Raw genomic sequence first — 9760 nt, forward strand, 5'->3', positions numbered from 1 at the left:
ATTCTTCAATTTTCTTAAGCTATCCATAAGCCTTGGAAGCATCCTTTTGCACACCCCACACCTAATCCATCCATGAATCATGTTGCCTCTGCTTTCGACATAGGCCAGATATAAGCACATCTCAATGCCTCCACCCCCATCTCTGATCTGCTTCTACTCCTCTTGCCCTTCTACGGTCTGTTATCCACAGAGCAGCCAAGGTAACCTTTCAAAATACAACTCATGGACAAGCTCTTCTCTTGCTCTTAACTCTCTGACAGCAACCATCTCACCTGGAATAAAATCCAAGTCCTTACCATGGTCTACAAGGCTCTCCATGGCTGATTCCTATCCAGATCTCCCACATCGCTGCCTGCCACTCTTTCCCTTCCTAACTGAGCTCCGCTCACCCTGGCATCCATATTTTCTTAGATCTTAGTGCCACTCCCGCCTTAGGACTTTAAACGTGTTGGCTGTTCCCTCTACACCACATGCTCTCTTACGTCACTCAAATCCCTACTCAAATGCCATCACCTCAGAAACTGCATTTGAAAAGCCTGCTCCAGGAGCACCTGGGTGGTTCAGTTGGTTAAGCATCTGACTCTTTTTTTTTTAAAGTTTATTTCTTTATTTTGAGAGAGAGAGAAAGAGAAGGAGAGTAGGGGAGGAACAGAGAGAGGGAGAAAAGAGAGAATCCCAAGCAGGCTCTGCGCTGTCAGCCCAGAGCCGGATATGGGGTTCGAACTCACAAACCGTGAGATCACGACCTGAGCCGAAATCAAGAGTCTGGCGCTCACTGGACTGAGCCACCCAGACGCCCTGACTCTTGATTTCAGCTCAGGCTTTTGATTTCGCGCCTCTCATCCAGCCCCGAGCTGACAGAGCAAAGCCTGCTTGGGATTCTCTGTCTCTGCCCCTCCGCCACTTGACCCTGTGTGTGTGTGTGTGTGTGTGTGTGTGTGTGTGTGTGTGCTTTCTCTCTCTCTCTCTCAAAAATAATAAAACAAAATAAACTTAAAAAAATAAAAGCCCTCTCTCCATTCTCTAACCTCTTATGTTGCTTTATTTTTTCTTCATGGTACTTACTACCATCTGACATTGTAAGTTTATTTACTTATTTGTTTATTGTCCAGACCTCTCGCTAAAATGTGAGCTCTCCCAGGGAAGGGACCTTGCTTTGTTCACTGCTCTATCCCTGAAAACACTGCTCTAACCTGAAACACAGCAATGCGCCTAGAACACAGCAAACGATAGATAGTTGTTCTCAGTGAATGAATGCTTTCCTTCCTTTGCATATGTTGTTTTCTCAGACTAAAATGCCTTTCTTCACCTTTTGCGAAATCAGCAAAGCATTTTTCAAAATCTAACTCAATTGTTTCTTCTGTGTAAGGTACCTCAGTGACCTCTCTCCGACTTACTCCATCCCAGGCTGGGAGCCCCTAAAGGGGACAGAGAATATGTAGATTTTTCTGTAGTCCCCTATTTCTTCTGCAGGACTGGCCACATACTTTGCAAGCCCTCGTGAAAAATGAAAATGTCAAAACGTAGGGCACCTGAAGAAATTCAAGATGGAAACAGCAGAACATAACCCAAGCATGGCTTCCTTCTGTGCATGGGGCCGCATGTGACTCCGCAGGTGACACGCCCAGAGCTGCTCCTGCTCCTCGGGTCATCAAAGGAGCTCTTTCCTTCAGTTTCCTATTCGCAAGTCTGTGCTCCTCGGAAGCTCTCCTTACCCTCCTCCCAAACGCTACAGGCAGAGGTAGCTGAGCCTTCCTCAGTAATTTCACAATCCTCAGTGCTTACCTTTATGCACACTTATCGTACAACATTGTAATTTTCTCTCTCATTTTTTGGTACTTTTCTGTTTATTTGTCACTGTAGCCTACTTTGAGTTCTACCAAAGAGCAACGTTGACTGATTGGCCACAGAGCCTGACACATAGCGACCCAGTAAATGCCTGTTCATCAAAAAAGGGTCTGCGGAAAAACCTAGCCCTCCATTGTAATCCATACGAAAAGAAGTTTTGAGGATATATATGCAAACAGCTCAAAACAACTCTCCTAATATTGCTGAGCGAGCCCGGGGTGCTTGACACAAAGGACTACATTTTCAGAAGACAAATTTTTTTTTTGCTCTCTCCATCCCAGCATTCTGAAGATAATAATACCAAGCCTTTGAACTTTGTGAATTCCAGATGAACTGGGTTTGTGCCACATGTATGTGTACTTCGATGAATTTTAAAATGGCACCAGCTAAAATACTGACATGCAACATTTGGGATGGGAATTGAAAAGTAATTTAGCAGGAAAACAAGTCAAGTCCACTCCCCACTGATATTTAATGCTGTTTTGACTCCCTTGGCAGCCTCCAACACATTAACTTCTATCTTCTTTCGCTTCCCCTTTAGTATATGGTCTTATCCTTATTTTCCGCGAACCACGAGAGAGAATTTTCTAGTCTCCTATAGTTTTATTGTCTGGTAAAATAACTGCTCTGAACATAATTGCATGGTTTTCTTAAAGGTAAACAGTTGTTAAAATTCAGAACCTAATTGGATAATTAAAATTTCAAGAAAGCATGACAGCAATTTCCTTTGTATAAACTGTCTTTAAAATGATGCTCCCTAATCTTATTTTTACTGTTCGTGGCATTTAGTTTTAGGCAGAGACACTATTATGAGTTGTTAGTTTACGTAGATATGTAGTGAAAGGCCTGGTCACCAGAGGACATTATTAATTCATAATGCAGCCTCACTGAGCAGCTCCAAGTGCATTCTCGCACTGAAACACCACACAGGCCCCTTCTGCTGCCTCCACTAACCGAATATCCTTGTACAGGTCTAAGAATTTTCTTACCCTGATTTTGTTATATTGAAGCTCCGGCCTTTAGCTAGCTCTTACAGTAGCTAGATTAATAATTGAGAAATTATCTAAGCAGTTCACCACGGTTCATAAAAAAAAACCCTGAAAAACAACCTCTTAAGGGTGGACTATTCCAATCTTGTGCCAAGAGAAGGGGGGGGGGCGGTATTCTATAGCATCCATACAGATAGAAAAGAACAGACCTGGTCTGAAAAAAGGTGATCTATTAAAAATCTACACTAAACATCATTATTAACGATGCCACATGTGAAGCATCGTCCTTAAAATCTGGAGGGAGACGAGGAGATTCACCATCTCCGCTTCTAGTCGAATTTGTACCGTAAGTACTAGCCGGTGCGGTTAGACAACAGGAAAAATAATCGAAGGTGTAAGAATTGGAAAGGAAGAAACAAAACTGTCATTATGTACAGCTGATTTGGCTGACGGTCTACAAAGAAAAGCAAAACTTACCTCAAATTATGAGAAACAATGAAAATTTAGCATGGAGACTATATATAGAATCAATATATGATATTCACAAGAAAAAAACATGCATTTACATAGCATTTTTTCTGAGTCAGGTGCTATCATGAGCACTTTAATGATCTTAACTTCAATAATCACAACAACCCAACCATGTGTTATCCCCTTGTGCACTTTAAGAAACTGAGGCACAGGACATTTTAGTAATTTAAAGAAATTTACACAAAAATAGTTGCAGAGCCAGGATTCAAACCCAGGGAGGCTGCATTCAATGACCAAGCTCATAGTCACCGTGCTATCGTCCATTGTACTGCTATATCCTTGAAGCAGAACTTAAAAAAAATATTTTTACATGTGTTCTATAATATCAACAAAAAGAAACCTCCTCAGAATAAATCTAATACCATATGATTTCACTCGTATGTGAAAATTAAGAAACAAAACAAACAAGGAAAGGGGAAAAAAGAGAGAGAGAGAGTGGCAAATCAAGAAACAGACTTTTAACTATAGAGAAACTGATGGTTACTGGAGGGGAGGTGGGCGGGGGAAAGGGTGAAATAGGTGATGGGGATTAAGGAGTGCACTTGGGACGAGAACCAAGTGTTGTCTGGAAACTAATACTACACGTTATGTCACCTAACTGGTATTTATTCATTTAATTTTTAAAAATGTTTCAATGTTGTTATTTATTTTTGAGACAGAGAGAGAGTGCGTGAGCGGGATGGGGGCAGAGAGAGGGGGAGACAGGGGATCCGAATCGGGCTCTGTGTTGAGAGGGGAGAGCCTACTGTGGGGCTCAAGCTCATGAACTGTGAAATCATGTCCTGAGCAGAAGTCAGCCGCTTAACCAACTGAGCCACCCAGGTGCCCCGAGTAACTGGAATTTAAATAAAAAACTTTAAAGAAAAGATGGCCAAGGGGTACCTGGGCAGCTCAGTCGGTTGAGGATCCATCTCTCGATTTCGGCTCAGTTCATGGTCCCAGAGTCCTGGGATCGAGCCCCACGTTGGGCTCCGTGCTGAGCATGGAGCCTGCTTAAGATTCTCTCTCTATTTCTCTCTCTCTCTCTCTCCTTCTGCCCCTTCCCCCCCCTACTCTCTCTCTCTCTCAAAAAAAAAAAAAAAAAGATGGCCAAGACTCTATAGAGAAAATTGTAAAATGGCATTGAAATACATTAGTAAGAAGAGCTAAATAATTAGAGACATGTACAATGTTCATGGAAAAAATGATTCAATATATAAAGATATTTCTCCCAAAATTGATCTATGGATTCTATTAAATACCAATTACAATTCCAACCAGGCTTTTCAGACAAATTGGCTGTCTGGTTCCAAAATTTGTATGAAAGAACAAAGGACAAAAATATCCAAGGTCCTAGTGAAGACGTAAATGAAGGTGGGTGTATGCACTTTGCTACTAAGCTATAGGTATTAAGGCCGTGTGGTGTTGGGAGACAGAGATGGAAAGAGACAGACTGACCTATGGAACAAAAAGCGAAAGCCCAGAAGGAGCCCCAGCTCCCACTTCGCCTTGAGGCTTTTGCACAGACTTTTCCCTCTGCCTGGGATGCTCTCTTCACTTTGACATCTTATTCTCTCATCATCTTTGAGTCTTTACTCACGTGTCACTTTTCAGGGAGGCCTTTCCCAACTACTCTATATAAACTTCACCTTTCCTCATTACCTCTCTTCTCCCTTCTCTGCTTCATTTTGTCCACTGCACTTATCACAATCTGCTAACTATGTGCTTGACTGATTTGTTTTGTTTATTTGCTTTCACCCTCAAAAATGATCCATGAAGGCAGGGATCTGGATGTCTCTTACTCCCTGCTGTGTTGTCAGGTGCCTAGAACAACGCTTGGTACAAAGTAGCAACTATTGATTGAGGTAATGGATGAACGGTTGAGTGAATCTCTGACTAGTGTATAAAACTTCCCGTCTGTCTCAAACAACAGTCCCCCAATCTTGTTCTTGGATATAATACTGAGCGTTCTTCAAAGCAACTGTGCCTAGGTGGCTTATTAGGATATTGCTTTTGTGTTTCGTTTTTATTGCTGAAGTACTTTTGGAAGAGTGGGGTATAGGGGCAAAACATTTCTCCCTTCTTCCCTTCTACGTTCTTTGACCGGTCCAATCATCAAATTGGCATAAGACAGATTCGCAAGAGAAAAACAAATTTTATGACACACATATGGGAGCCCCACAAAGATGTGAAGACTCAAAGGCAGTCAGGCAATCGAGGCTTATATGCAGTCCTGAACCAAGGAGAAGGGGGGTAGGGGTCTGGGCTTCAAAGAGAGGAAGATAATTTACAGGAAGAAGAGAAGAGAAAATGTTTGGTAAACAAATATTTGCCATGCTATGCACACAAGTCTTTCTGATACAAGCAGTTATCTCTGGTAATAGCTCTCTTCTTGGTGTAGGCCCCCCATCTAACTAAATTCTTTTGGGCAGCTAAAGAGCAGAGGGAAGGCTTTTCCTGAGTCAGCTGCATCTAATTTAGCCTTCAGCTCAGAACAATCCACATGCCCAAGTGGCACATTTTGGGGCGGTGCATTCTGTTCTTCCTCAGGGGCAAATATATACTTTTCTCTCTCAGCTCAAGAAAGCAGGCAAACTCTTCGTATTTGGGGTGTTTGCTTTGAAGGGAAGGAGAATCTGCCACCCCAGAGTATGCCCCTTTGACGTAAGGGTTTTTTGGGGCTAGCTGTTTTGAGCAACCGCAGACCCAGGAGAAGCTCTGAAAAGCCAGTAGAAGTGACCCATTTGTAAGGGGCGTTTACTCTGCTAAGGGAAATCTCCATTTATAAGGCTGTCCTCCTGTCTGTGATGGAAGAGGACGGTGATTCGAAATCTCTAGAAACACACCAGTGGGGAAGGAAGGCAATTACCTAAAGGTGCCGAACAGCCGTACCCTTGTTCATTGCGCTTTGCCTGGCCACCTCCCATAGCTGACTCCCCGGTCCCTAAATATCTTTCTTTTGTCTTCAATACATGGTATTTAAGGTGGTATCTTGGCCCATTTTGGGGAGTTGCTCAGTTTTCCTAGGTCTCTCCCATGGATACAGGAAGTACCTATGTTATTAAACTTCGGTGTGTTTTTCTCCTGTTAATCTGTCTTTTTATTATAGTGAAGAACCTAGAAGGGTAAAAGGAAAATTGGTTTCCCTCCCCTCCAGCTTCTTTGTCTAAGGACGTGACAATCTTGTTCCTGTGTCCATCAGATCCAAAATCCAAAATTGCAGAGAACTTGGAAGATACTCACATACACAGGATTTCCTTTTGGAGTTTGTGTCCACAGTGACAGACTGGTGTTGAGACCGAAGCCCTTTGACCCGGAAGAGAGAGGGTAAGCTTTTCGGAAAGGACATAAGCGTATCACCCTTTCCATTTCCTCTTGTATGGCATACTCCACAGTGCATTATCGAGGACATTAAATAAGGTACAGTCTGTAAACATGGACGTCTAAATCAACTACAGGTGAAATTATTTCTTTCTAGAAACTTTAGAGCTGTTTTTCAAATAGCTTTTGAACTATGCTGGTCCGCGGTTTCCTATAAAAATTACTTCAGTATGAGGGACACATGCACCCCCACGTTTATAGCAGCACTATCAACAATAGCCAAAGTATGGAAAGAGCCCAAATGTCCATCGATGGATGAATGGATAAAGAAGATGTGGTGTACACACACACACACACACACACACACACACACACACAATGGAGTATTACTCGGCAATCAGAAAGAAGGAAATCTTGCCATTTGCAACTACGTGGATGGAACTGGAGGGTATGATGCTAAGTGAAATTAGTCAGAGAAAGACAAAAATCATATGACTTCACTCATAGGAGGACTTTAAGGGACAAAACAGATGAACGTAAGGGAAGGGAAGCAAAAATAATATAAACACAGGGAGGGGGACAAAACAGAAGAGACTCATGAATATGGACAACAAACAGAGGGTTACTGGAGGGGGTGTGGGAGGGGGGATGGGCTAAATGGGTCAGGAGCACTAAGGAATCGACTTCTGAAATCATTGTTGCACTAGATGCTAACTAATTTGGATGTAAATTTTAAAAAATAAAAAGTAAAATAAAAAAAGATGTAAAAGATAAAAAAAAATACTTCAGTATGAATTAGTGAGACACGATTTGATGTTATAAGCGTAATAAAAACCAAGGGTGAAAAAAATCACCCTGAATTCATCCTGAAACAATAACTGAAATAAAGAAGGAAGAGTCTATACAAGTTAGGAAAAAGAACAAGAATTTCTAAAACACAAGCAATATCAAATTCTTGCCATCCTGGCAAGGGAAAGGGTGCCCAGAGCCAAATTTAATTTGGTTTTAGTTGCAACTAAACTTTGTGCCGTTCCTTGCAACAAGAGATGTGGGGCTCATTAATACTCACTTCACGAGCCGGACCACTGGGTTCCTCTGCTTGAAACACTAACGATTTCCCATTGCCCTCCAGATAAAGCCCCCCCGCCTAGTGCATCCAACATCCCGCTTCACCATCAGGCACCTGTAAGTCCTCGCCCTTCCAGTGCCCCTTATATTAAGTTCCCGGTCAGACCTGCGGTTTCCCACGCGAACCATCTTCCCTTACCTCTCCTCTCTGCCCATGTTGTTCCAATGCCTGGGATAGACCATCCACTTCCTGGTTTTCCACGAGGGGAGCTAGCACATCTTTCAAGGCTCTGCCCCAGAGAGACTTTTCTTACCATCCTATCCCCACGGAAGGCCACGCTAACTGCGCCTGCCTATCACAATGCTCATCACGCTTGTGTAACTGACTCTTCCTCCCTCTGTCATCCTGGAGCTGTGAGCTCCAGAAGGGCAAAAGTTGTCAGTCTTACCTTTTTATCCACAGTGCCTGGCAAGTAGTAGATGCTTTATGTATTCCTCTCAGCCTCAGAACGGCAGCAGGCATCTTTCATCACTGAAATGAAGTCATCCACTACCGAAACACAAATGCACTCATTACTATAATATTAATTTGCGCCAAGGTTCAAAGAATTCATTAAGCCTGCTTTGGAGTTGGAGAGACTTTTTCAGGAATCACTGAGAAATAAAACACGGAAAGGTCTGAACAGAAAACAGTAGTCCTGTTTGATGAATCTGGCTGCATTTTGGGTTTTCTCTGTGGGGTTTTGGGGAAACTTCTTCAGGCAAAATGTATCACGAATTATGCATGCTCTGCTTCAGAAATTAATGATCAGATCTAGGAATACTGCAATGCTGAGAATTTCAACTCTCCAAGCAATATTTCATCTTTACTCACAAATATATGCAGAAAACAAGCTGATATTAAATATTTTTTTTATCTTATGACATTGGGATACTGCTTTATTAGTATTTTTTAAAGAATGAAGAGTCTTCATTTTCATTTAACTTTTTTCCAGCATCAGCCATGAAAATAAATTATGAGGGACATATAGTTATACTTGTCGTTGATCATTCTTCCTTTTTCCATTCTCTTTCTCTTTGGCCAAGAAATGAAAGATAAGGCAATAATGGAGGAAATGGAAACATATCTGTCCATCCAGAGGATTTGGATTTTTATAGGCTATAAATCACCTCCATAAAAAATGTAAATTTCAATGTCCTAATTGAAACACTCATCTCCAACGTAAAACTTTATAATATTAATTTTTATATCCTTCAAAAAATAGCTATAACGTGGTTATTAATTTCTATGGAAAGAGAAAAATGTATGGAACATACAATGGACAACTCATCAAGTGATGTATCGCATGGCAAAAATGTTACAGTTACTGAATGTTAAAACTATATTTGTTGTGCCTTTCCAGAATCTAGTAGAACTGTGCTGGATGAAGGGGGTTGAAGGGGAGCAGAATCTTTCACCCCAAAATATGCCTCTTTGGCATATTACGTAGGGGCCAAGGGCAGCGCCCCCCTCCATATGCCATTTTGTAATAAAGACGATTGTGATGAATGCCAACAGGCTCCTTCAGTGACCCGCCTCGGAACAGCCGTAGGCCCTAACCAAATAGAACCAGGCACAGTTCCTAGGATTACAAAAAAAGGGAGAGCTCCATCCAACCCCACACTCCCTCGCTCCACCCTATAACTGTGGCCCCTCGCCACCTTCTCTTGGCAGGTGGACAGTCTCTCCTTTGCTATCCTGCCCAAACTCTCTTGCGGTGTATATAGTAAACTTTTATGTCTTTTGTTCTGCCGTGGGTGAATTCTTTCCCCACCCGTGCTGCCGGCCACCACCCAGAGAGCTCCACAGAAAAGCTCTTTAACCTTCCTGACAACTGCTTAAAGGCATTTAGATAGAGGACCTGCCTCAGGAAGACAGCTATCACTGCAGATAACTACATTATTTTAAAAATATATTTACTGGGGCGCCTGGGTGGCTCAGTCGGTTAAGCGTCCCACTTCAACTCAGGTCACGATCTCGCGGT

This window comes from Leopardus geoffroyi, chromosome X (genome assembly GCF_018350155.1).
Source record: "Leopardus geoffroyi isolate Oge1 chromosome X, O.geoffroyi_Oge1_pat1.0, whole genome shotgun sequence".
NCBI lineage: Eukaryota > Metazoa > Chordata > Mammalia > Carnivora > Felidae > Leopardus > Leopardus geoffroyi.